Genomic DNA, 27,276 nt, shown 5'->3' with positions numbered 1-27,276 from the left:
CTCTTCATGTGAGTGGCAGTGGGTATTGTTGCACAGCACATAAACCTCTTTTTGTCAGCTTGTATTAACCACAGAATTGACTTGTAAGGCATTGGCACTCGGAGAAAGAGATGAATAATGTCCTGTTCTTAACAAAGGGTACATCAGTGCTGCAGCATAGAGGGGAGATACTGGAGTCGGTTTCCTAGAAAACTACACACGTTCAAAGTTTTCTGCTGTTGCAGCTCAGTTTTGTAGATGTCTAAATTGAAGGTTTCTCTGCAAGTGTAGGAAACGAGATGGCTCCCAGAGCAACATCTGACAGCTGCCCTGTTATCTTGAACTCAGGCAGCATTTTTACATGGTGTTGATCTCATTAGTTTTAGGCTTGTGCCCTTGTTTATCAGTGCATTTGAGAGTACTTCGTGGTCACAGTGTGTTCCTACGGGTGTGGTGCTGAGGAAGGTAGGAGATGGGGATCAATCTTCTTTATCCCCATTTAGACGAAGACAAAGTCAAGGAAGGGAAGGATACTTTGCTCTATTTTTGATACTCTGATACAACTCTGATACAGAGGGATTATGTGACTTTTTTTTTTTTCAGTCATCCAGGAACTTTAAGGCCAAACCTGGAGATCAATCTAGATCTTTTGCATCCCTGACCAGGTCTGCGATGTAAAGCGGTCCTTTGTTTTTCAATATGTATGAGTGGTAGTTGGTATGTTTGCTAAAGAACAGTGCTATGGCCCAGTTACTTCTGCTCTGCTGCAGTCAATATGTACTGTATTACTGCCTCTAGAAGAAATAGAGCGCACATTCAACCATGAAAAGCACAGAAATTGATAATTTTATATTGATCTAGAGAATAAGCTTCTTTAGGGTTGTACCTCACCTTCTAACTGGGAATACCTCTAGATTTAATCTTAATCACATCTCTTCTAAAAGGGGCTAAAGGGTACTGGTTGAGATGAAGAGAATGGGATTCCTACCTCCTAGAACCATTTCTGAACTCAGCAAATTTGTTTAATACAAACAGATCTCCTGTGGAGATGCTTTTGATGCCTATGATTAGAGGCTGGATATAAACCAGCAACTCAGACTCACGGACCTGTGTTTTCTGGTCAGCCTCCTGACTGAATAAACTGGGAATGTTCATTTATAAACTTTCCTGGCAAGTAGGATGAAGAAAGAGATTCATAATGCTTTCAAAGGACAGTTGCTGTTCTTTCTTTGATTTTTGTCTTTTGTTCATATTCTGACCTAAGCAACAAAATACAGGGTCTTAAGTAGGGAGGATCAAGTACTTTTAATAACACCATACTACCATCCCTCATTATCCTTTTATTGTCTGGCTTAATAACCACAGTGTTAATAAACCCCAAACCATCCCAGTTGCTGAAACTAGTTTGAAGGTTGTTTTTCCAGAGGAACCAATTTAAGCTTGATAAGATCACAGCAGGTCTGGGAATAAGGACATGCTACATTTGCAGGAACAAAAGCCCTGAGAGTACATGGATTACATGAGCGAATATTTTTAGACCTCTATCAGTGTACATGGAAGTGCACAGAATGATAGGAGAGCAGGTTCCCATCTGATCGGCTGCATACATGCATGCTCTATTAGAAGGCTTGGAATAATTAACGTTCATAATGAATCTGTCATACAAGTGAAGGATATACCTCCTTACAATCACAGTCAATTTCTTATTGTTCGTAGCCTTATGTGGAAGAATACATAGTGAGGTTTTAATGTTCACTTCACCTTCACATTTATGAGACAATTCTCAGACAAGGGGACAGCCCACAAGCTCTTTGCATGTCAGGTGTGTGAGGTTCTTTCCTTTTTGTTTTTGTTTATTTGATTTTTGCTTCCACACCATTTTTCTCCTCTCCCCCACACCATCACAATGTGCAAGAGTGTTTCATACCAACATCATTTTTTAAGGCATGACTTGCTTAAAGATATTTTTATATATATTCGAACATATTCAAGTTAGAAAATAGGATGTTTTCTCCAGATATGTTTACAGTCTTTTCTTTGGTCATCTAGTGGTTCCTCCAGGGTAAATCTTCCTCTCCAGAAGAGTGTGGAGGGAGACATCCAGAGTAGTTCCACTATTTAAGGAAAGGTAAGGGTTTTGTGAATCTAACCTAACTGGTATAGGTCTGTGTGGTCTTCATGCACCTCTTCAGAAAGAGAGAGAGACTACTTCTTCCTGTGACACCAGTCTCTAGGAGAAATCTCATTCACACAGACCCTCTATGTGAACAAATTTCAGGGAAAAAAAAAAAAAAAAAGAAAATCAGAAAAAAAAAACTTATAATCTTCACCCGGGTAGGTTTCACTGAAGAACCTGCTGGGGTGTAGCCACCATGAGAATCTTCCAAGATCACATGGTGTCCAGGAATGGGATTCTTGTGGTTTGTCAATTAATCTGAAATAGTTGTGTGAGGACAGATAAAGCAGAGAAAAATCTATTCATAGCAACCTAATATTAACAGCACAATTACAACAAGCATAGACATAAGTGTACAGAAATGATGGAAAGCCACAATTGCCTCTCCTGTACCATTTTAAGTCAGCTTCAGTGACAGTGCTCTGCTGAAGCTGCATATTTTCTCCACGCATCCAAAACTGAGAGGAATTTCTTAAAAGGTAAGCTAATGCCTGGGCTGGACTCTTAAGTGACTGTAGAAATTCAAGAGTTCTGGGAGTGAGGAGCACTCTCTTGAATTTGCCGTGGCATTAAATGCTCTATATGTCTGTAGAAATGCAGCACTAGTCTGTTCGCTTTCCAGATTGGCAAGTCTCACTGGATTCAACTCAGAAACACAGCTGAAATATTCTGAAGCAGGAAGGAATTAGGTAAAAGAAGAAATAAAGATGGCATGGAAAAATCTCCAAATTCAGCCAAACTGATGCAAAAGCAAATTAAAGTGTAACGGTGATTTTAAGAAAGGTTTGATATTTCCATTATGAGTATAAATATGAAATGCAGCCCGCATTGAAGGAGTTATTGATAATGTCCACCAAAACTGGAATGAATAAGTATTCATATTGATTCCTTTTATTGGCCATAAAAGATCCAGGTCCTGGCAACATCCCATAGTGTTCCTCCTTCAACACAGCTACAGGGAAGGCTTGTGGAATGTCGCTATCTTCTATAGCCAATGCTAGAAGTTATTTTTGATTGCCAGGTATTTTAAATTTCATCTAGGTACCCAGGTAACCTTGGAGTATGTTAAGGAGACCTGGCTGTGATCATTCATCTAGAGAGATAGCCTGTTTGTGATGAGAGACTACAAATCATATCAGTCAGAGACGCAGATGAGTCTCTCTGAAGATATCATGGAGCTTCAGCGGAACCCAGCAGTATGGATGATTCCCAGCATTCTGTCTCTAGGTGGGAGAAAGGAAAAAAAAAAAAAAAAAAAAAAAAGGAGGGGGGGCGGGGAGAAAAAAGGAAAAGTCTTCTTTTTTGTTTGTTTTTGTTTGATTCATTTGGGTTTTTAATTTTCTTAGTAAGCCACAAAATCATGTACTACAGAAAGAAGCCTGCTGTATGCAAGACCATGGAAAAAATGGATTGCAAGATGTTGAAAATCTGAAAAGAAATTGGTTCTCAGCACAGATAGTGTTGGTATTTGTTTTGTGAGTCCTTATGTGCAGGGTCTTACAGAAAACATAAAAGTGACCCTTAGACTATGAGCTGTGTCGGCTACTGGACCAGAAACAATTTACCTGTGTAAATTTACTTCACAAATATAATGTTTTTAATATACTCAGCTGTCATATAAATATGGGGTAGATATTTTTTCCAGTAAAAACTTGCCCATTGGTTTCTTTTAAGTGCCACACAAATATCTGGCCATTGACTATTGCAGATGAAAAATCGGCTGCGTAGTAGATGCTTTCAAAAAATACACATGGACATCACAGTAAAAGCAAGATTGTCTTCTTTCCATTTTCAGAAGAAATGTAGTTCTGTTCAGGGTACCATAAGATTATAAAAATAGCTATACTAATTCAACCCAGGGGCTGATTATGCACTTTTTTGTTTCCAAATGTTGCTGCAGGATGATGTATCAGGATGCATGGAACAAAGAGACTTTGAGGGATTTTGACTGCAATTGCTGGCACATCCCTTGTCTTCTGCCTGTTCTTTTTCACCACCATGCTGCAAGCAGCAGACTTCCACGGAGTGACTGACCATCCTGGTGGGCTGCTGCGGTTTCTTGTCTTCATCCTCTCCCTCGTGCTCTTTAACAACTTAGTAAACTTAGGTGAAAGACTCCAGGCAAAGACATTCCGCCAAATCATTAACTTTTTCTTCCTTTTTTTTTGATTCTGGCCTCCTTCACTGGTTTTATGTTCACATTTGGCCTCTACAATGTCAAAGAAGATTCTCTGTTAAAAGTGAGTAAAAAGATAAGAGAAATTGATACCTTGTGACCCTTCCCCAGAGAAAGCTTCCTTATCACAAGGTTGGACTAGGACTCTTAGTTTTCCAATAAAGCAGTAGCTTTAAAAGAAAAACAAAAAGCTGTACCCAGCGGCAGCTGGCCAGGGAAGGGGAAGAAGTAGAATAGCATGTGTGAGAGTACACCTGAGAACTGTTCTAGACTCCAGTTATTTTCATATCAAGGGATATCCTGTACCCAGTGTGTTTGACTGTTTAGTAACCTTCAATGGATCTCTTAAATGACTTGAGTGTGAAAAGCACTTTTTTTTTAATTGTTTAGACAGTTGATTTTTTTAATTGCAGGGACCTGGCTTCCTTTAGCTTCTTTTGAGGGCCCCAAGTTCTTGCATTGGAAAAGAAAATGAATAGTTAGTGAATGATGCCTGTAGTTCATCTGCTGCACAGAGTTGTCAGTGAAAATCTGAACCCTCTAAGGTAAGTGACTCTGCAACTTTATTCCTGGGACCCCCCAGGAAGAATGCAATAATTTAAAGGGCATTTAATTTAGGAAAAAAAAAAAAGAAAAAGAAAAAGAAAAAAGAATGTAAGAAAGTAACGCTCCTTACATTTTGATTTCCTACTGTCCTACTGTTCATCTAAGCATATGTCACAGATCCTTCAAATGGAATTTAAAATAAGCACTATTATGGAATTTTCTTTGGCTCAGTTTATAACTACATCTTTGGTCCTTTACACCTCACAGGTTAGAGCTTATAATCAAAACAAACAAAAAAATTGCTGTGGTTATTCTATGTGGAGCCAAGTTTCCAGGTAGCTGCTAGATGTTACAACTGTGTTAGTTTGTGAATCCAAGAGGCTGTCATGTTATTTGTAAGAAAAATTTTGATTCCAAATGAAAAAAATCGCTTTTTTTTTTTTTCTGTAGGAATATTTTTAACTCTGGATATTTTTTTCTTTTATGACAAGAAAAAAATATATATTTTATGCTTTGCTTCATCATCATCATTCTCTTTCACCTCACAGCAATTTTGTATGGCCAACAGCTACATACTGAAGAACTATGTGCTGTGATAACAGCAGAAAATTTATTTGATAAATGTTATTTTTGCTTTCTGGTTTTGAATTAGTGGTATTTTTTTCTGAATGTATTTGTTGTTTAGAATGGTTAGCTGAATAACTTTGAGCTATAATTTCATTTTGAAAACTCTTCAGAGGTGGTAATAGTTTGATGTGATATCTTAGACATCTGATAGTGTTTCTGTTTTCTTAGTGGCTGAGCCATAAAAATTTGAATTATGATTCTAGATTTTATCCCAGAATTCTGCCTTTGAAACTATTTTTTTGCATGTAAATGTTTTCTGTTCTGATTCTGTTTTTCATTAAAGAAAAAAAAAAGATCTTAATGCAAACAATCTACTTTCCAAGAAAGAGTAAGCTTGTGTACAAATAAATAACTGAAAAAAGGAATTAAGACCCCTAACTGCTTTTCAGTTTTCATCAAATAATCTCATCAAAACTATAAGCACATTAATGACAAAATGCTATCATGTTGTCCTATGTTGTTTTTACACCTGGGTTCTCAAAGTCAACATTTCATATTGCATTGAATGTATTTCCTAAGAGTGGAATGCTATTTTTTGAATCCCACCCCTAAAGGAGTGCAAATTCCATGAAGCTCAGAGAATGTGCTTCAAATCCAATATACTATTGCTTTTGGCTAAAACATTTAGAACAGTGAAGTTAGGATTCTTCCACACAGTTTTCTGTGGGAAGAAGGTGATGAAGAACTGTTGATATGTTTTGAAGAAACTACCACAGAAATACTTGTATATTTCTAACGTGCATGTTTTCTATGGAATGCCAATTACAAACATGAATGCAGTGAAATTTGAATTTGCATCCATGTAAATATCTGTAAGTTTAGCTCTTCTGTCAATTAATCTGAACTAAATACTCTTTCAGGTTGTGTTTTTTATGTCTGTTCAGTAATGGAGTTGTCCAGAATACAGTCTAATTTATTTTAAATCCTAAAGAACATGGGGAATTTGACACTGACAGTGCTGATTAATTGTAAATCTTTAAGTCCATTATGGACTAGAAGTGTTCAAATTATTCTTGATGAACTATTGAATTGTTTAATCTTTTTTTTCCTTTTGTCCTGTTTCTGAACTGATCAGGTGTGCTATGAATGTGTTAATTGCTCGAAAATTCATCTAATGCTTGCTGAAAAAAAGAAAATGATTGTAAAGATTTTTTAATGAGCTATTCCCTGCCACTGTTTCTTTAAGTACAGGATAATTTTTCAGGCATCTGATTTGTCTCCTTAGTTGTTTTTTCTTTCTAAACCAGGGTTAGATAATTCAATCTGTTAAAATGAGAATAAAACCAAAAGCATCTAACCCATGATGACTTGCAATATTATTTTTCAGCATGGATGATTATTCACTGACTATTTGTGAAACATTTAAACTCATAAATATCTTCAGGACTAAAAATGTTTCTCATGCAGATATGCATATGGAGTTAATAAGAAGTCATAAATAATTCGTGAATGAGCCGACAATGCTTATCAAAAATTATTCACTTTTTTTTAACCACATCTACTTAGGATGTATAAATAACTGCTGACTTACAGATTCTGAAGACCAGGTGGATCTGCTGGATAATTTTTCTGACCTCCTAGATAGTGTAAGTCAGATACTTTTAACTAGTTGTGCTGTACATCTGTCTGCATTTATTCTTGTAATTATGAGTGTAGAAAAGATTTAAATTAAAGTAGACAAAAAGCTGGCATAGTAACTGGGAAGGCTTGCTGATTTAAAAAAAAAAAAAAGTGTAACAGTCTTCTTATATTTAAAGAGTGCAGCAGTCATATCACAGTTAAAATTTCCTCCCTATACAAGGTGTGGAAGGGTTTGGGGAGTTTCTTATTCCCTCTTCTTGTAAAATTACGTAGAACCATGATGGGAAGTAGATTCTAGAGAATAGTGACAGTTGTTTCTCTATAGCAAATGTGACTGTTAATAGAAAGAAATGCAAGACAGCCATCTGTTGGATTGCCCAGCAACAAACTTGGCTTCCAGGTCCCAGTGTGGGCAGCCGGTAGCTCGGAAAGGAACAAGTACTGTGCTTACTGCAAGGGCAGATGGTGTTTGTGGCCAGTCTAAATTCAGGCTGAGCAGAACTCCATGAAATGGAAATGTATGCATGTGAATTTGGGTCCTAGAAGTAGTGCAGACCTCTGAGATGCAGGCAAGGTATCACCAGGATGTTTCTGGTTATAGAGAGGTGTTCTGCAGCTTTTCACAAGTTACAATCCTGTGGTTCAAGATTATGTGGCTATCAGTCATCAAAAATGATGGATTCAGCACTAGCCTCTGCTTGAGGAGAGCGAACGTGCAGATGATCTCAAAGTGCATGTTAGTGCTTAACAGGAAACTAGCATGTCCCTGGACTTGTATGACACCTGCTAGTATATATTGTAAAGCACTAGTGAAGATCACAATAATATTTCCCTTTAAAATGATGGGTTTAGTGTAAGATTTGGATAGACACCGTGGATCCTTATTTTTTGTGCATCATTGGCTTTTATTACAAACCTTTTCCAAGGTATTGATTACTAAGTGACACAGTCAATAATTGGGACTTTGGTTGTCCCAGGATAACTTAGCCTAGCTGCATGCCACAGCTATTCATGCTGAGGGTCCACGCCAGTATATCTTCTCTCCTACTTGAGATGTTGTGCCAGACTGTCATTTTAAACTGATTTTTATACCTGTCTCAGTTCTTCTGCCACTTAGATATGCTTAGCTCCCCCTGTAAAGGAGGTAAGTTCACTCTGCTGTCTGTCTCTAGATTTTTTTAGTAAATACAGACAACACAGTGGATATATTGGTTCCACCTCAAGTCACAGTCTTCAGTGTAATGCTTGAGCATGTTATCACTCTTCCAGGTAACAAAAGAAAGGAGAACTCCTGATATGTTGCTGTGGCCTGGGTGTATGGGAAGGCATTTTGTCATGCCTTTCCCATATATCTGTTGTCGCTAGCCATTACAGCTGCATGTTGATACTCAGGACCAAGCCCCAAACCACTGTGAATTCAATGGAAATATCGGTGTGTGTTTTTTTGTTGTTGTTGTTGTTTTTAATCTGAAATTTTATCTGAAAGTGATTTTTTTTTTTTTTAGAGTTCCCTGGCTTGCCTGTTTTGTTTATGTTCTTGTCCCTGCTGAGGCCAATTATACTTAAAGCTGAAAAAATTGAGCCAGTGTTGAAAATCACACCCTATGTGTTCCTCTGAGAACAAAGAGATGGAATTTCAATTAAAAATTAGAGAGAAGTAAAAGGTCACTTGTTAATGCCAATGTAATTTAAGATGGCTGTAAATTAATTTAGTTTCTTTCTCTATGTGTTTTTGTTTGTTTGTTTTTTTAAAGTTCTGTCACATGTTCTTTTGTAGGTCAGTGAAATCACCAGAACTGGTAACAGCCAATGGTTGTAAAAGCTAAAGGGGAGAGGGGCAAGGTGTTTGAACCTTAAGAAAGGTATCTGAATAACTGGCTAGGCTAAATAATGGAGCAGAGAGCTATACCGTTTGGTCTGCACTAACGATTTGTTTGCAATATTTTGTGGCAGAGCTCCACTGTGAATATTTGATACATGTGATTGATTTGGTGGAGATATTCAAACTGTTTGCAAACACAAGGATTTGGTTATTGCATTCCATGTGATACTCATGAGTCTCACGTTCTGAGTTCTTGTTTGTTTTTTGATTTGCTTGTGTTTTGGGGTGTTTTTTCTATTTGGTTAGCTTGGGGATAATTTTTTTAGACTATGACAGCTTCTGCACATAGATTGTGGTGCCTTTATCCAATGTGTTCTCATCAGCAAATTAGTATTATGTTCTGAAGGAAGGTTCAGCTGATACTGAACTTATACAGCTGGGAAGGACAAGGCTACCAGCTGGGGTGGGCCAGCTCATTAACACAGAGGTTGCAAATTTTGAGAATTTTAAATTATAAATTCTATAGCTGCTAGCAGAGAATCCAATTTACTTTTTGATATGACCGTATGTCCTTGATACCCTTGATACCCTGAAATATTCACAATATATATTGGAGGTAAATCTCATGGTCTCAGTCCAAACTCTGTTCATAATTTGGTTGGAAAGGCATTCCAGGCTCAGTATATGCAATAGTTAGAATGGAAGTAATCAGTGTTTTCCACTTGCAAATGACAGGCCTTCTCACCTGAGCACAGGGCCCCAGGAGAATGTAAGAAAAAGGTTACACAGTTTCAGAGGAGATACCTGGCAGATTGTGTGCTGTTTTGAAGAAAGGCTGGCCTTTCTGCTGTGTAAGGTTTATTTTTTGCTTAGTTAGCAAACTGTAATGCGATGGTCTAGTCTGGTTCTGATTTTATGTTGTATTTAATATAAATTTCATGACTTTGCTTCCATTATAATCTATAAAGCCTGTTTTTTGTTTTTTTTTTTTGCTTTAATTTAAATGACCTGGTTTTGAAATTGCTGACTAATGCTATTTGGAGATGCTTACAGAAGCTCCTGGGGAACTTCAGAGGAAGGCACAGGTTGTATCCTACATAAAAATTTCAGTCGCTGAAGTAATCTGGAGTGGGATATGTAAATGGCAACTGATGTAAAGGTTTGTGTTAAAGGCAAGGGAAAGGTAATCAGATTCAACAGAAGGAGGTAAAATCTCTGGTATGTGTACTGAAAGCAAAAGAAAACCCCTCAGAAATTTGGGAGCAAAGCAAACCCTTTTTTAAATGGGACAGAACAATTTTCCAGCGATTCCTAATATATTGGATCATTTTAAAACCTTCTGCAGGCTTTGCCTTTGACCCCAAAACTGAAATAGAGGAAGGTTTTACCTTCATTGCTCAAGACAGATGAGTTCATTAGAGCAAGATAACAAATGTGGATTATGTCACTACAAGTGCGAAAGAGGAAGACTCAGGCAAGCACTTCAGGTGCTTGCCTCTGGCTAGGTATATAAGGCCAGTGTTATATTCTTATCTAGGCACAGCCTTGCTGCTTACCTTGCATTAAATTAAACTGACTGCTTGTCCTCACTATGACTGAAATAGCTTTTTTAAAAAAAAAAAAACAAAAAACAAAAAACAGGGTAACTAACACACCATAGCTTTCATGAAATAAAGCCTAGTGAAGGCAAAACACTTTGCTTTGAGATCAGCACTATTCATCTGCTACGGTTGGCTTAGCTGAATTTATCTCACAGTAAAAGTGAAGTACACTGGCATTATTTTTTTGTTTGTTTGTTTTGATGTTTTTTGTTTTGTTTTGTGGTTTTTTTCCTTCACGCAACTTCATGTGTGTGCCGATTACCCCAGCTGAAACGTAATACATCTTGAATACTGATTAAATTGTTTTAACCACAGAATTCCTAAGTTATGCTAGCATGGAGATCACAAAGTTGATGGTACAGTACTTATCTTAGAAGTAATTTACCTTTTCCCATAGTCAAGCAATCTTCCTCCTTTTCCTGGCTCATAACTCAATTGTGTATTTCAATGTGATTCACTGGTATGTGGCATTCTGCTGTTCTCCTTACCAGATGTACCTGCTCAGGCTTAGCTACTTCTAAAGCACTCATCCAGCTGTGGGCTTCCTGTGCCACTGTCAGCTGCTCTCCACTGAAGCAGGTGTAATTAACATAGGAACAGTATTTGATATCTCTGCGCAATTCTTCCACCCCAGAGTGGCAGCCTGAGATTTTTTGATTTTCTTACTCTTAAATAGGACTCAATAACCCATGATTCTTGTTTGTTTCTATTCCCTGTCAAATGTAAATTTACAGTAGGCGAGGCTCCTGACGCTATTCCTGTGCAACTCAGTGTCTTCATTTCACTGTGTATTGGCAAAAAGTCTGCATAATATTTTGTAGGTCCATGGAAAATAATTTAATTATTCTTCCATTCCCATATCACCCAGAATTTCCTGACTATACTGATAAAGAAGATATAGCAGGATATTTTAGGTGCTAACATTGATTGGTGTATCTTGGTGTATTGTGCTTTCCTAACTTGGAAACATCTCTCTCACCCGTTTTCCTAAAAATTCAGCTACGTACTCATTCTTCTCTGATCCCTGTCTTTGAAATGTTCCAACGACCCACATTTCAGTTAAGTTGCTTCAGATGCCCTTAAGGGAGCTACAGGATTATAAAACTCTTTCTGGCATATAGATTCACTCTATAATAACACAAGGATGACCATAATTTTGAGGTCAACAAAATGCATGGGTTTTTTCTGCTCAAATAATCTTATGTATTTCTAGAGAACATCTTACCTGTAAGGTTTTTCTGTTTACTAAGGGAGGTGGGGAGGTTTGAGTTTCCAGTACTTTCCAATATAGATTAGAAAAAAAACCTGAAAATCTAATGTAAGTATGAAGTGAGTTGTACTTCCTACACTTAACACTAAAAACAAAATTTATCTTCTTTCAAAAAGTTTTGTATATAGATTTGATTAGATGTACTCTTGCAGTGGCATCAATCTGTGAAAAAACTGGTAGTTCGGCTTCTGCTCGCTTGAATTTTGGTTTCCGGGTTAAGCATGTGCTTGCAAAAACATAACCACATTTTTTATAAATTGGCCAAATTTCCTGCTAATTGTGTGATTATCACAGAAAATGAACTGTGATCTGTACGTTCTGTGATAGATTTGTGACACTTTGCTGTAAAAGGCATTCAAATAGGCAATAATTTGACCCAAGATATTTATTGTTTTTTTTTGTTGTTCTATAAATCACTCTCAGTATTAAGGATGCTCCAGTAATTGAAGACATATGCTAGAATTTCTAGTATTAAATTACAGTGTTCAAAATTAATCCACCTTCCAGCTGGCACAATCCATGCCAAGGTAGAAGTTAAAGCCAACATAAAAGATTGTGTGCACATGTGTGTGTCATTTAATTTTAAAATATGTAGATGCATTTATGTTACGCTGTATATTTTCAGGCTACTTTAAACTGCAATTATTATTAAAGTAAGAACTGAAATGGGTACACTTTTGGATGTTGAAGCGTGTCTATGTGTGAACTATAATTCAAAGGTTCGTTAGCCACTGATGCTTGCTGTCTGTGCAGCAGCAGATCTGCAGGTGCCACCCAGACACCACTTTTCACCATTTCTCTGGCAAAAGGAATTGTGGCTCTAGTCACTCAGGATATTATGTTTCTTCACCTGCAAATGAATACTTCCTCTGTTGATTTTAGATTTCACCTAACTGCTGTGCTGAGCCAGCTGTATCTTCTCACTCAATTTATAGCACATAATGTGACCCGCATCTCAAAAGCTAAGCAATGTAAGCTAAGATCATGTTCTTTCATGTCTGCTTTACTCTGTCCTTTCTCACATAGAACTCCACCTGCCTGTGTTCAAAATTTGCAAACAGCAGTATTTCAGCATGCTACATAAGTCTGATAGATCATACAAGCAAGGTTCTCAGTTTTAGTAATGCCCAATTTCTCTGGCAGTATAAAAAAAAAATAAGCCTCAAAGAAGATGGAAATATGTGTGGGGAGTATGTTGCAAATTTCCTGAGAGATTTTTCTCAATGGTGGCTTTTTCTCAATGGCTACTATAGGCTTAAGTGCTTTTGAGTAAAAGTGTTTTATTCGGTATCAGGTTCCATCTAGCCGTGATTAGCAAGAGCTTTTCTGAATGATTCAGATCCTGTCTGCAATGTTCACCCTTTAGAGTCCCTGTCCTCATATGCAGTCAGATTATGCAGAATTGAGACTCCTCAAATTTAAATCAAACACTGAAACAGTCTCTAAATGGCCTTGCATTATCAACAAGAAGTTGACATAAATCCCTGTTGCCCCTTCCCTGCAGAGGAACTGAACATCTGTAACTCAAGAAAGGCTTTTGGCAATGCCTAGGGTATCAGGGTTGCTGTGCCAAGACTGCTGTGACTGCTGCCTTTGTTTCCTTTTGGAAAATTGTAGTTTCATCAAAATAGTAATTTTTCTGCAGATCTATTACTGTCACAAATATACTGTTGACAGATATGTTTGTAGAAGTTTCCAAAATCAATGAATTGATTTGTTTGCATTTTCTGGCTTACTTCTGACTTTCTCATTTCCTTTTCTTTTATTTTGACAGCATACTATGCCATATTTTCAGGTTTAATATCATCACATTATTAAAGGCATTTCAGAATTACTGGTCTGTTTAGTATATCAATATATTGATTTTTTCCCAAAATTTAGGGGGGAAAAAGATGTGTAAAGTCAGACTATCCAACAAGATGGAAATTCTGTAGCTGCTTTAATGTTTCCATCTATGCTTTTGAGCTTCAAGGGCCTGATTCAGTGCCCACCCAAATAAATGGGAGTCTTTCTATGGAAATAAATGATTTGGGCTCAACTTTAAGACCAAGGAGTTTTCAAACCAATTATAGAGGCCAAGAGTTTTTGTCTTTCTCTTTTAATTTAAAATATTCCCGGTGTTGTGTTTTATGAAAGCCCAACTGGCAGGAGGAAATCTATGTTGAACATCCACATTTAATTTAACGTGAAAATGTGAGGGCTCCTGGTTTATACATTGACTCCTAATTATGCCAGATTATTAGTTTAGTGAAATCTGCAACGAGCTATTAGGCTATAAGGCTCCAATGCCTTATTACTGGATCTCCACAGTGAACTCTTGATTTTATTGAGGGAGAAAAGCTCTCATCTTCCACCACTTTCTGAAGTTGTTCCTTCTGCAAATGACATTTTTTTCAGTGAGATTTGGAGATCAGATTACTTTCAGCTAAATGCAGTTCTTTTTATCACTTCTGAAGAATATTGAACCAGTGTCTGGTAGGAAGCTTTGGTGCATATAGAATTGAGATGGAGCACAGATGTGACACACTGGTCACGTATTAAGATTCAAGTCTGGCTGTTCTGGTGGCTTTGTGTGTGTGATGCCATTGTCAGTTCTGAGCACTCCAACAAGTTCAGGGTGCCACCACAAGTACTACAGGACAGGAGGCCAGATCACCTCCTCTACTACACCTTCATGAACCTGTCTATTGAAAGTACCACACGTAGGAGTGAGCAGAAATTCTGATGTACAAAGTGCTGCTCCTGTGTCCATTGCTTATGCCCCATCCTGTGCAGCTGTAATGGGGGCCTGTTGTTTACTCAGCTGTGCCTCACTCTGTGACACCATGAACCGAGAGGGAATAAAGCCTGTCACTCCTCGGCCATTCAAGATAAGCACAGAGAATCAAGCTTCATCTTTTACTTTATATCCTGTGTCACCTGAGTCAACAAATGTTACTCTGGACATAGAAAAGGGAGCAGATGGCCCCCGAACAGAAGTTTTTCAGAAAGGTACTGTACACTACAACTCATTTTCTTGCAAACCCATTGGTGCATTGTTGAAAAAGGCAGAAGAGATTTTGACGATTCACATTGTGTTCCATGGCTGCCATTGCACTGTATGTAGGTAGAGTTGCTTTTCTACCATCCCTGGTAGATACTCAAGTCGATTTTTGGGTTGCCAGCTTCTTTCTGCAGATAGGGAACCTAGGCACTTGTTTCTTTCATTCTCAAAGCCCATTAGCCCTGAGCACAGTTCTCAGGGTTGTTTAGGCTATCTTCACAAGACCCAGGTGTGGTTTTTTTTTTGGTTGGTTGGTTGGTTTTTACCTGTTTATTTTTTAAATAATAAAGAATGGTATTTCCACTCAAGAGGCTCTCAGAGTTGCTGCTAATAAGACTCCTGGATAAAGACGTAACAATTCTCAGAGTTTGCCTTAGGCACAAACCCTTGGGAGAAAATCTTGCTGGACTGAAAACTCTCTTCGCTCTCCTGTCCCACCCCTGTTTTTTTCTTTTTTCCCTCTGTGGCCCAGGTGGGCACATTCAAAAGATTTCTAATAATTTTCTACCCTACTGATGAAGATTTAAGTTCATGTGCTCCCCACACCTTAGGAATCATGTATTTTAGGCGGTGTACTGTGAACTTTGCAGCCATGAACTTTTTGACAGTAGTTTTTTCCTGTTTCAAATGTTTTCTGCTCTATGATCAGAAATACTATTTCATTTATAAAGAAGTAACGAGATGAACTTTTTTTGGTTTGTTTTGTTAATAAAACCTGGAGACATTTCTGAAGAGCTGTAAGATAGAAACAGGATTTCCATTGGAAATAACTTTTTCTGCAAGCACTTATCTTGGCTTGTACACATTTTCACCTCACCTTCAAAAGAGAATGGTGGTGCAAAGCAAAAATTATCCCAGGACACCTTCAGAAATTATTTGGTTTACATCTTGAAAGAGCCTGTTTCTTGTCATGTCAACATTATTGTTTCAGAGCACTAGAGCTCCTAGGCACAATTTCAGGACTGTCATACACATTTAAAGCCATCAGAGGTCAGTACAAGCTCGTTCATCTGAGCACTTTTAAAGTCTTTTATTCCTCCAGTTTTATAACAGGTTTTTGATAAAGATGAAAATGAGCCTTCATGTCTGTACCATCTTACTAAATAAAAAGATTATTTCTCTGTAGAAAGCTAATAAACGCAAAGTGTACACTTATGCTAATATCTTGATGTCATACAATGTGTCAGAAAATGTTCCGTTTCATGTTTCTACTGGTTTGGGGAGTATAACTTAGCAAGTGCCAGAAGACCGGAATAAGTGAAATAGCTATACCAAGTGCTTTTCCAGACTTTGTTTAATGCTTGTGCCTCACTGAGATCTGCTTGTCATTAATCCTACTGGATATGAAGATTAAGAGTGAGCACCAGGACAGCTACAGCAAAGAGCCTACACTATGTGGTGTGCTATTTTAGTATATATTACTTGGATGCATTGGGAAAAAAAAAAAAAGGAAAACAAAAACACTATATTTTATCTAAATAATTTTCAGTTAAAGAGAATGAATTTTTGTAGCTTATATCCTGTGGATTTATAACTGATTTTACTGTGTGCTATATTTATTTCAACAAATATGCTATGAACTGCTAAAAATGAGAAGTATAACAAAACTCTGAGGAGCAGAAGATTCAGGAAGTTCAGAAGTTATTTTCCAAAACAATACTTAATTCTGTATCCTCCTGCATCTGTTTCACTATATTCTTTTCCTCAGAGGAACATGAATAAAATTGTATTTGGCTGTACTGCGGGAGAGTGAAAGACAGACAACAAACCTGGTGGCTTCAGTCCCTGCTGCATGTAAGGGTTGAGAAGCTCTGTTATGAGTCTGGCAGAGAATGAATTTGAAATTGTCTCCCACTGTAAAAATGGACTATCGATTATGGAATCTTCTCTCTCCAGAGCCAAACTTAAAATATAAACAAAAATTGGTAACTACAATGCATATAAGTGTTTGTTTAGAAAAAAGAAACTTCTAAATGATTTTGGTTTTGACCCAAAAGAAATATTGAAACAGAGAAAAACTCTATGAAAATATGATTTTAGTTTCCTGGACAGTAGAAATAATAATGTGAACTGCTTCCTATCTACAACTAAGCTATGAAAATAAAATGCAAGTGTAGAAGGTCAGTTGTAAATGAAAAATTACAAGATAGCAAAGCAACTTGGATTTTATTGAAGGGGATGCTCAGGGACAGAGGCACGCTGTGAATTCCTTAGGAGGCTATGACAAACCTAGAAAGAAGACTCTCTAGAACCCAAGCTATAACTATGTTTAACGATTGTGACTTGAAATAGAAGATATAGAGAAATATTATAAGAATGGTCAGGAGTTTTACTGTGTCTTACAAAAGCTGTTCTCAGCCTTACAGTTATGTTACGAGCAGCTGTATTGATTTGAATGGAAATACTCGAAGTAGTAAAGGTACATAAGTATGCAACTGTGAGAAGGCTGTGATATTTGCAAGAAGAGCTTTGGTATTCTGGAAATGACTACAGTTAGATAAAAAAGACTCAGTGCAAAAGTGGTTTGTGTTATTAAGAAGTCATGATAGTGAATGCTGGTTTGAGTTCTTGTAAAGTCTACTAACAACTTCAGTTGAGCACATATGTAAAAGAGTAATTATATTAATGATTTGCTTGCTGTTCTATACTATATGAAATCCTGTATTTCTCTTTAATTATACTACTTCCTAAAGTTTTTTAAAGCATTGCCCTAACAACCATGTGGAAGGTTGGTCTGAAATATTCTGGTTTTGACGTCTGGATGGATGTGTAATTTTCTTGTCCAGTTTCAGAAAGACACAGTGAATTCAGCTAGAGAGAATACAAGCAATCTCTAACTAGGCCTAGATAGATCCTGGTCTGAGTCTTTAAAAGTGTAAGTCTGAGTCTGGACAGAGTGCCTAAAGCCAACAGAGCTCTGTATGTGTCATCCCAGGATGAGGGTTATGCCTTCCTGCAGAGTTATCACAGGATTTTTTTATTTTTTTCCCTCGAGTTTGTTTTTACATGGCACTACTCTTTATGTGTTTGTGGCTTTGTCTTAAACATCAAACTCTGGACATGGGCAATCCTGAATGTACTGCTACAGTAAGCATTACGTTTTTCACTGTCGAGGAATTGTGGTTAAGTCAGGGAACTTTTCAGAGAGGTCCTTTAGTCAAACCCAACTCCATAAGAGAGTACATACTAGGAGAACCCCAACCTCTCTGAATAAAATTGTACTTATCTAAGATCTAATGATTTAAGATTAGTGGTGTCTCCAGGCCTCAGAAATCTAGTGATAAGGATGTCATTTTTACACTGTTTTAAAAAGGGGTAAAAACAGTATCAGAACTTGGAAATTTTTACACAACAGGGAGTAGCACATACTCTGCTACTGATTTGTTAAAGAACTGCCTTAAATTCTATGATTCTATAAATAACGTGTAACAGAGGCAGTAAGCTAGGGCAGGTGGCACCTGGGACACTAAAATGGCAATGGCTTGGCTTGGCTGTCTGCCTTACTAGGACAAGACATTTTGGGAGCTAAATTGGCTGCTAGAGGCTAAGAGGGTTTGGAGTACAGCAGTTTTTGCGGGAAGGAAAGAAGGGTAAGGCCGCTCTCCTATTTATTTCACAGAAGTAGGATAGTACAAGTCATTCTCCAGAATGCCAGTCCTCTATCCATGCTCCATCCCTTCTTATCCACCTTTCTTTCAATGAAAATTAATTTCAATATGAAAATATTGAGTCATCTCTGTTCTATTTCTAGCATGTTTTCATCCACTGAAGAGAGGTAAATGATATGCAAAAAAACTGCATTAATGCTGCACTAAATTCATGATGTCAGCTGCTGTTTGCCAGCTTATTGAACAGCAGGTGAGGAAAGAAACTTTTAAAGGTAAAACACTGTCTTACATGTCTGTTAGCTGTAGTGAAAACTCTGGAACTGAGGGACGTGTACCAGTGTCAGAGCAAGCTGTACCTGATCGCTTATTAGCTTGAAATTTAAGCAACATTAAAAAAAAAAAAAAAAAAAAAAAAAAAAAAAACAGCACAAGACCCCTGTCCTGGGTTACAGTATCATGTACTGAAAAGGTTGCTTGGAAATCCAAGCTGCTAAAGATAGCTGGAGAAGTCACTTCTCAAGCTAAGGGATGAATGCACATAGCTGGTGAGTGGAATGAGGCCTGGCTAAAAGTGCTCTAAGGCCCTACTTGTTTAGCCTTCTCCAGTGATATTATAATATGTGCTTCTTTGTTTGGCACGGGGACTTGTTTCAACAGAACCATAGTGACTAGAAAACACAACACTTGATTCCAGTTCTTTCTTGAGGTCTGTCAAACTTACCTTGCATAATGTAACAATTAAAGGTCACATGGAATATAGGAATGAATGAATGAATGCCATAGGACAGAAGTTTTGTTTTTTCAGTGTCTTTGCGCAATATGCAAAAGGCTTCAATCATAAATTTGCTTCCTGTAAAAATGTCAGCATATTTAATGAAAAAGCCACGACTGAAGTTAATATCTTGAAAGAGAACTTGCTCTTCTGGAATTCCTTCAGATGATTTTATTCTCTGGTTTATGTACCAGCTTTGAGCTGAATCTTGGAGTCCTAGCTCCTGAAAAATGGCAGTATTTTTGGAACATCAGGGTTTGTCCAGCTTCCTAAAGCTTCTGTAACAAATGCAGGGTGTTTCAGACTTGTGCAGTAAATCTGAAAAACGAATAACCCCAAGTAAGGAACTGAAACATATTTTTGTTGTTGTTGTTGTTTAAATAAAGTTACAGTGCAATTAAATGCAAGGCTTAAACAAATTTCTAAAACCATCTCTCTCAGAACTTTGTGGATTTAAAAGACTTTGGGATCATTTTGCAATATTGCCCCATCTGCAAATTGAGACCAATTTCTAGGATGAATTTTCAAATTCTCATTCAGACTCTTATCCTCCCATCTATCCCATGGTACCTCTTCAGAGCTTCGTTGACTTGAGAGAAGCACAAAATTGGGAAAGAATTACAGCTAAACCTGGTTAAAACAAAATAGCAACTAGGTCGCAAAGTCATGGATGGAGCAAAACTCTCAAAGTCCAAAAGAATTTCTGCCAAACTGCAAATATACGAAATTGTATTTAGAAAACCATATGAAATTTTATAGCAGGTAAGATGAACAGTAATTTGATTTCTTCTGTCTTTGAAATAACTGTCAACAATAGTAAAGTATCATCAGTCTGCTGAAGGAAAAAATCTTAGTTTTCATAAGGCAACCTACCTACTGGCTCTTTACCATTATGATTGATAAGCAACGCAGACATTTTTTCTCTCTTAACATGTATTTCCCTAAGAGAGAGAATGGACAGAACTGAAATAATGAATAGCAAAACTACAGGCAATAACAACAGGAAATGAGACTAAAGTTAATCCATGTATGGAGTCACGTTTAACACAGTCTAATTCTATGCCACATCTTGAAATGATTCGTTCAATGGCAATGGGGAAGGCAAACAATTTACTCTATCATGTCACTAAGTTTAGTAATGCTAATAGAGGTGTTGAAGCATAACAACTACTTGGGTAAGTAGTTATATTGACTTCAATAGGTCTAATCACATGAAGTGCTTCATTGAATGAGTAAGAATTGCAAAATGTAGCCATTTGTTGTTAGATCAAAAAATATATTTTGGGTATTTCACAATGCTACTTTCTTTTAAACTGAGTAACATTACTAGTCCTCATCTGAGCCTGTATAAATCTCACACTTCTGGAAGCACTGAACAATTACATTACGAGAACAATGAACAATAACCACGAGGCTTTGTGTGAAATCCCTTTGTAATTTCCTGCTCAGAAACTAGGCTTTGTGTGAAATCCCTTCGTAATTTCCTGCTCAGAAACTGAAATTTCATCATTAAATATATGTTAATGCTATGTCTTTTGGATGAGTTTCATTAGTAATACTGAGGAGATTTGTGTTCCTGGTCAAGTATCAGTTGTCTTAATGTTTCAGATGTTTGTAGCTAAGAACAACGTACCTGGATTGATTCGGTGATGTCACAGAGAAGGAACGGATGGCATAGAGCTGTCCCTGCTCCTTTCATTACGTCAGCAACTGGAAATGATGACAATACCACGCTGGCTTATTCCAAATTATGGAGACCAGTGAACAGACTAGCCTGACTGGCAAGAGATCTCGGAAAAAGAGACTCAAGTCTGCCTCGGACAGCTACAGAGGTTAAATGCCTCTGGATCACGTTGCTGATGAAAGAGGTCAGTAGAGAAGTGGCCCAAGAAAGAGGTTTTGCAATCACCTTGGTGTTTGTAAAGTTCTTTCACCCTTTGTCTTGGGTGAGTTACTCTATTGACTTCACTGTGTCTAATCACATGAAGTGCTTCATTTAAGGAGTAAGAATTGCAGATTTGACTTTATGATCAAATACTAGGTAAGAATGTAGTAGCGGCATGATACTTGTATGTGGAAGAAGCTAGAGCAGAAGGATATACTAGACTTCCTGGTGCTTACTGCTGTATTTTTGCAGTAGAATTCTGGTTACTGTGATATTCTTTTTGTCTTGGTCAGGTGTTCTGTATTACTGTTGATTTTGCCTGACTATGACATTCCAGTAAGGTATTTTTTTTCTTTTTGTACAGTGGGATAGAGACAGAACTGTATCAGCTGTACAACTTATGAAGTCTTAATCCTTACAAAGATATTAAATTGTCAGGTGCCACAACATTTCTTTGGTTTGCGTACAGATTCCTAAGCAGATATGTGTGCCATATAAAAAAGAAATTCCAGCAATTGCCTAATGTTATAAGCACTCACAGCTGATTGACATCTCGATACATACAGAGAACAAATTCTGGTGATGTTGCTTAAGGAACCAGGGAGACGGTATTTTCATGTGCTTATGGCTTGCAACCATTTTCATTTCATCTTATTGTACATAATGAGAGAATAAAGAAGGGCACAATTTGTAACTAAGGAAAAAAAGATTTTGTTCCAAAAGAAAGGAAACTTGTTAGGATTTTTTTATTTGGGCCTGTGCTACAGATTGTTATAGACCACCAAATACAAATTTTTGGTATGAGTTATTTATTGGTATGAGTCTTTATGAAGTTTCTTCTGTGGCTTGGTGAACATGTTTTTAACAAGGGCATACTTACAGTTTGGAAGGAATGAAAGTATTTACAATGCTGAGATTTCAAAAAGCAAAATGAAAAGAAACTTTAAAATGTGTAAAATTGTTTGGTAAATAAAAAGTGAATAAAATTACCTATTTGTTTTTTCAGACTGGAAAGTGAGATTTGGATAAACTTCAGATCACCTGCTTTACAAGTGTTTTACTCTTGACTGCTCTATCAGTGTTGAGGTCATTTGCCAGAAGACCACTTGCCTGATGAGTGGAAGAAGGTAAGCTCATAATTCTTGTGCTTCTAGAGGACTCTACTTCATCATTGTATTTACTCTAGATTCCTAACTTGAGCACCATTTAATATGCCTGCTACTAAGTGTATGAACAATACCCCAGATATTAAAGTTTAACCCTTTACCCTACATAGTAATTTCCAATGCTTTTTCCCCACAAGTACAGTAGCTTATATTGTATTTCTTCTTATTACTTGAGGCAAGTTCCATCGGCCTATCTGAAATGATCTTAGTTTATATGAGCCGCTCCCTGAACTCAAGAGTTAGCAGAATTCTTTGAAAATTGAAATTCAGAAAAATTATCTCACTCCTGAAAATTCTAGAGTAGTACTTGAAAAATATTGCGACAAGGTCTGTGCTGCTAAGTATGATTTTGGGGGTGATGGGACTTAAATTTTGGTCAGGAGGTTCCCAGCTTTCAGTAACAAGATACTATCAAGCACTAATGGGTTTTGCATTAGTGCTTAAGAATGCAACCCGATTGCATCTGAAACTTTTGGAAAGGAGAATGACTAAAATCATTATTATTTTAAACATGCTTTATGATATTTCCATCGTTGATGTTGGCTGTATCCAGTAAGCCATGACAACCAATGGTAAAATAATTTTGAAATCAACATAACCACTGAAAACGGTAAAGCTAAGTAGGTGTTTTCAGAGGAAAGTACAACTGTACTGCATTTCCACTGATCAGGTTATGATAATGGCAGGCTTTTAATACAGAGAACAGGTGGTTTGAGATTTCAGTTTTATGTTAAAATTACTAAAAAGGGAAATAAAAGAATTTAGAAGCTTCATTTCTCAAAGGAAATATTCAAAATCTGTGGGTATATGTGAACTTTTAGAGCATATTAAAGATATTATTATATACTATTCAGCTTATGAACACCGGAAAAAAAAAGAGAGAGATTATGGAAATAATGGTAATAACAGCAAAAGAGCAGAGGTCTTTATCCTAAGTTTTAATAGATCGAAACAGTTCAGGCAGATGTAGCACCCCAAGATTAATTGACCTCCAAAATTATCCATAAGCTTCACTTGGCTACCTGGATGCCTGATGTTTTTTCTACGCAAAACTTAGTCTTCAGTATTTAAATGATCAAGTTAGTGCAGACGTAGGCTATTTAAGGTGTGCACTGCTGATTATAAACTGAAAAACTGGGTGTACTTTATAAATTTTATCTAAACCCTGTCTTGAATAGTAGGTTTCATCATTAATGGTGCTGGAATAGAAATTGAAAATTTGAAATGTATGGTTTCTTTATCAATTCAAGAATAACATCCGAAATGATGTGCACATGCTAATACATGAAACTTAGGTCTGGTTATAATGTGCCTGTTTGTCATCTTTTACTGATCTATAATAAATCATCTATGGATTTATTAATCTCTTTTTTCACAAGTCCACTACATTAGTAGTTAGAAATTGAATATATCGGCCATGACTGGCAATTTATTTACACTCCTGTAACTCCACTGACATGTAGCGACTTAAGGAAATAATGTATTACTACAATGCAAGAGAAGAATGAGATTTTTAACCCTAACCGAAGAAGGAATCACATCTGAGAGTAACATGAAGTATGCTGAATTTATCTAATAGCTATGCATTAAGTGGTAAAAGAAAAAAATGAGAGAAACAGTACACCTAAGCAAAGATCTACCCATCCAACAATCAGGTGATCTGACATCTGGACATATAATAGTGTCCTGCATAACTCACGTGCGTAAAACAGCTGGAATTAGTTCATGTATCACCATTTTACCCCACTGTATACTAAGGTTTCAGCACATCTCCCTGTAGCAACTGGAATACTCAATGCAGTGTGGGTTTTACAGAATGCAATATTAAAATGAGAAATACTATGTATAACATGTTTACTTTGGGGTTTTTAGGTATGTCCACTGCAACTGAGGGTACTTGGGTCATCAGAGTGATGGTCTGGCAATCCATGAGGTAATGTCTGCTTTGAATTAACTTAATTATTACATACAACTAGTATATAGTTCTGGTTGCACTGATATCAACAGCAAAATCCCTGCTGCAGTCTATTCTGCTTTTCAATTAAAGGTAATTTTTAATGTTACATAAGCACCTGGAGGTGTGATTGGAGCTCCACTATGTTCCATATGTAAAATGACCTGGAGAGCCTACAACAAATTTGAAACATAAGCCATAGAGCTGGTGGGAAGCCAAATTCAGAATATGTTCTGCGCCAGGGGTGTGCAAAGAGCATAAACAGAGCATCTGTTCTAGTCAGCAATGTTTGAGCTTCCCTTTGAAAACAAGTACTTTCGTGTAGGTGTGAAAAACTTTTCCTCCTTTCTCCTCAAAGTGCACAATTACTAGAAATGTATCTTCATTTTAATTATTAGCACTTCATCCCTTTCAAAAGCAGTTTTTGAAAAATTCTTCAGCTTCATTGGCCCTTATCTTCAGTTTCTGAGATAAGAAGGGTCATTTGGTTTTAAAATGTCTTCTGATCCCTTCATGAACCTGGGTAGTATAATCAAGCTGTTAAACTGAATTCATCCTTGTCTTCATAGGAGTTATAGTCTTAAAGAAAAGTTTTTGAAAGCTTATGAAACTGCCAGTTTGTATGGTCTAACAAGTGTTCACACAGGGTGCCTAGTTCTCCACATTGTTTCAATGGGTGAATTGGTTTATAACTGTGTACTGTAGATTTCCAGCTCTGATCAGTTCAGTAACTTTACTCACATCAAAGGAAATCTTGGATTCCCAATAAATACTTGTATGTATCATTGCTTTGCTGCCAGCCTGCAATCATAACTGGAAATCTCTTCCCTTACTTATCCTCATGCAAACATTTTTTTATTATGAACATCTAGTAAGAATTCTCAGAATTTTCTGTGGCTACTCTGCTGTGTTTTTTTTTTCTGAAGATTTTGTGGGCAAGCAGGATGGATGAAGGCCAAAAGCTCTTTGTGTCTTACTGAAAGCTTATCCACAAAAATCTGTTGAAAGGAAGAGAAGATAGAAATAATAGATTGTGATAATAAGACAGTACAGATGAAGTTCAGATAGTGTAAAAGATCAAGTCCCTGCCTGCTCCGTGCTGTTTCCCAAGAGCTTCCCTTGAGCCATCCAGCAAAGAACTGGAGAGGATTAATGAGGTGTGTCTAATTATAAAGGTGATACCTGTTCTGGACTGCCCAGAGCTGAGTTTGGGGAGTTTACAGATATTTTTTTTTCCTTTTAGAGACAGGGAATCAGATGGGAGGGAAAAATATAAAAGAGTAGTTCAGTTGGAAGAGACCCTTAAAGATCATCTAGTCCAGATAAAGAGGAGGAAGAAAATGTTGACTGCTTGAAAAAAATCAGGAATCTCCTATTTCCTTTGTGGAAGTCCTTTCTACGTGCACTTGTGTGCATGTGACTTCCCACAGAACTATGTTATTGTGCCACTTCTCGATCTATGAGCCTGAAAGCAGGTTAGTAACAGTCCACCTCTGCAATAAAAACCAACATATCTTTCTGGGCTCTCACTGTACTAAATAACAACAAATTTGCAAGGAAAAAATTGGGGAAAAAGAAAAGAAAGTCAATTAAAACCTCTTCCTTCCCAGCCTCCTTTGCGAGTTGAAAAATGAAAGTTGCAGGGTTGTAGAAACCCCGTGAATGAAATTCACAGTTGCAGCATAGGGAATGAAATTGAATATTCAGTCTTTGGTACAGCCTTCAAGTTTGTGGATCTCTCCATAAGGACTACAAGTTTCCACACTACACTTTCTTTCCTTAGGTACATGTATCCATGATCCTTAAGAAGTTCTTGCACCCTAGTAGCTCACAGGTGAGAGTGAAATTGCTAAAAATGTCTCTTAGGGAAAACCAGTGCTGCTCAGAAGCCTGGAGTCACATTTCCAGCTATGAAGTAACACTTCCCTATCCATTAACCCTTAGGGAGGCCTCCACTCCCCTAAGGATTTAGCTGCAGTCTTGAGGTGAGATGGACAGACCTCTGCCCCCAGAATGGCAACCTCCATGTCCCTTAGAACAGGAGCAATGTTGAGGAACCTGTCAAGACTTGATATGCACATGGAGGGCAAAAGTTAAATAAAGACGTTTACATAAACAGGAAAAAAGGTTCTTCCATCCACACAGTAGTCATTTATTTGTATACGCTGACAGGATAAAGCTGCTAAACCACTGTTCTTGCTTCAGCCAGGGAAGTTTTTATAACATACCTTTTGTTTTTTGGCTTCCCAGCCCTTAGTCATGCTTCCACTGGCCTTTTGGACAGGCCTGGAACATCCTCATCTCCTCTCAGTCTTGAGCTTGGCTCAGCCTGACTTCAGATCCTGACTCCCAGCCAGGGGTAGCTCAGCTTTCGCAGCTGGACATGGCTTTGTGCACCAGTGCCCACACCGCTGGCTGTGCTTTTCCTGTCAGAGCATAAGCATTTTGTGGTGAATTCACAGAAATTTATTTTTTAAGTGATGCAGGACTACCTTATTTGTAGGAGCTTCCTGCTCTGGAGATCTCACAGCCTGTCTTCTGGAATTTCATATAAACCAACTAAGCTGTAAAACATGCAATTTTTTCCCTGTGGTTGATCTTCCCAAGCAGCCTCCCACTTAGGTAGTCAATGCTACTCCAACCCACCCTTGCCTTTTGCCCCTGCGTAATTTTTCAAGCTGCCATTAACAATTCCCTCTGAATTGCATGCAGAGAGTATGTCCCAGCCCTCTCAGATGCCTTGGGAGAGGATCTCTTAAAGCTGGTGGAGCTGCGTCATCTCTGCAGGACTCAGGAAGACGGCAGCCCTGCAGCTGATCCAGCCCAGCCTGCATACAGCTGGCCTCCAGGTTGAGCAAGGCCAGGTGGGAGCGTTGCCGTAGCAGAGCCCTGCCTGTTGTACCATGTCCTCTCTGTTGCACTGCTGGTTGGGTGCATCTGCCTATGCCATGGGTCTTTGTTCTAAGATGCTCTAGGATTATTTCCTGACCAAATTTTGTATATCCTTCACGGGGCAGTTGTGCAAGGGCACTTGAGCAGATCCATTGGCAGTTGTGTGCAGTTTTACACC

At 37.7% G+C, this 27,276-nt stretch overlaps 1 protein-coding gene and 1 long non-coding RNA gene across 2 annotated transcripts in view; both read left to right on the top strand.

The window, feature by feature from the left end:
• The window catches only part of SPTLC3 (serine palmitoyltransferase long chain base subunit 3), a 167,227-nt gene that overhangs the window by 48,798 nt on the left and 91,153 nt on the right, over positions 1–27,276 (top strand). The window lies entirely within an intron of this gene.
• On the top strand, positions 3,503–25,474 carry LOC121067989. Its single transcript, XR_005818541.1, has 8 exons — positions 3,503–3,615; positions 4,056–4,395; positions 4,745–4,876; positions 18,573–18,679; positions 20,810–21,069; positions 22,093–22,213; positions 24,125–24,185; positions 25,450–25,474. It is a non-coding gene; the product is annotated as an uncharacterized LOC121067989 (long non-coding RNA).

The sequence above is a fragment of the Cygnus olor genome, chromosome 3, assembly GCF_009769625.2.
Source record: "Cygnus olor isolate bCygOlo1 chromosome 3, bCygOlo1.pri.v2, whole genome shotgun sequence".
NCBI classification, from domain to species: domain Eukaryota; kingdom Metazoa; phylum Chordata; class Aves; order Anseriformes; family Anatidae; genus Cygnus; species Cygnus olor.
Note: the sequence above shows the minus strand (reverse complement) of the source record. Positions and strands in the feature narration are given on the sequence as shown.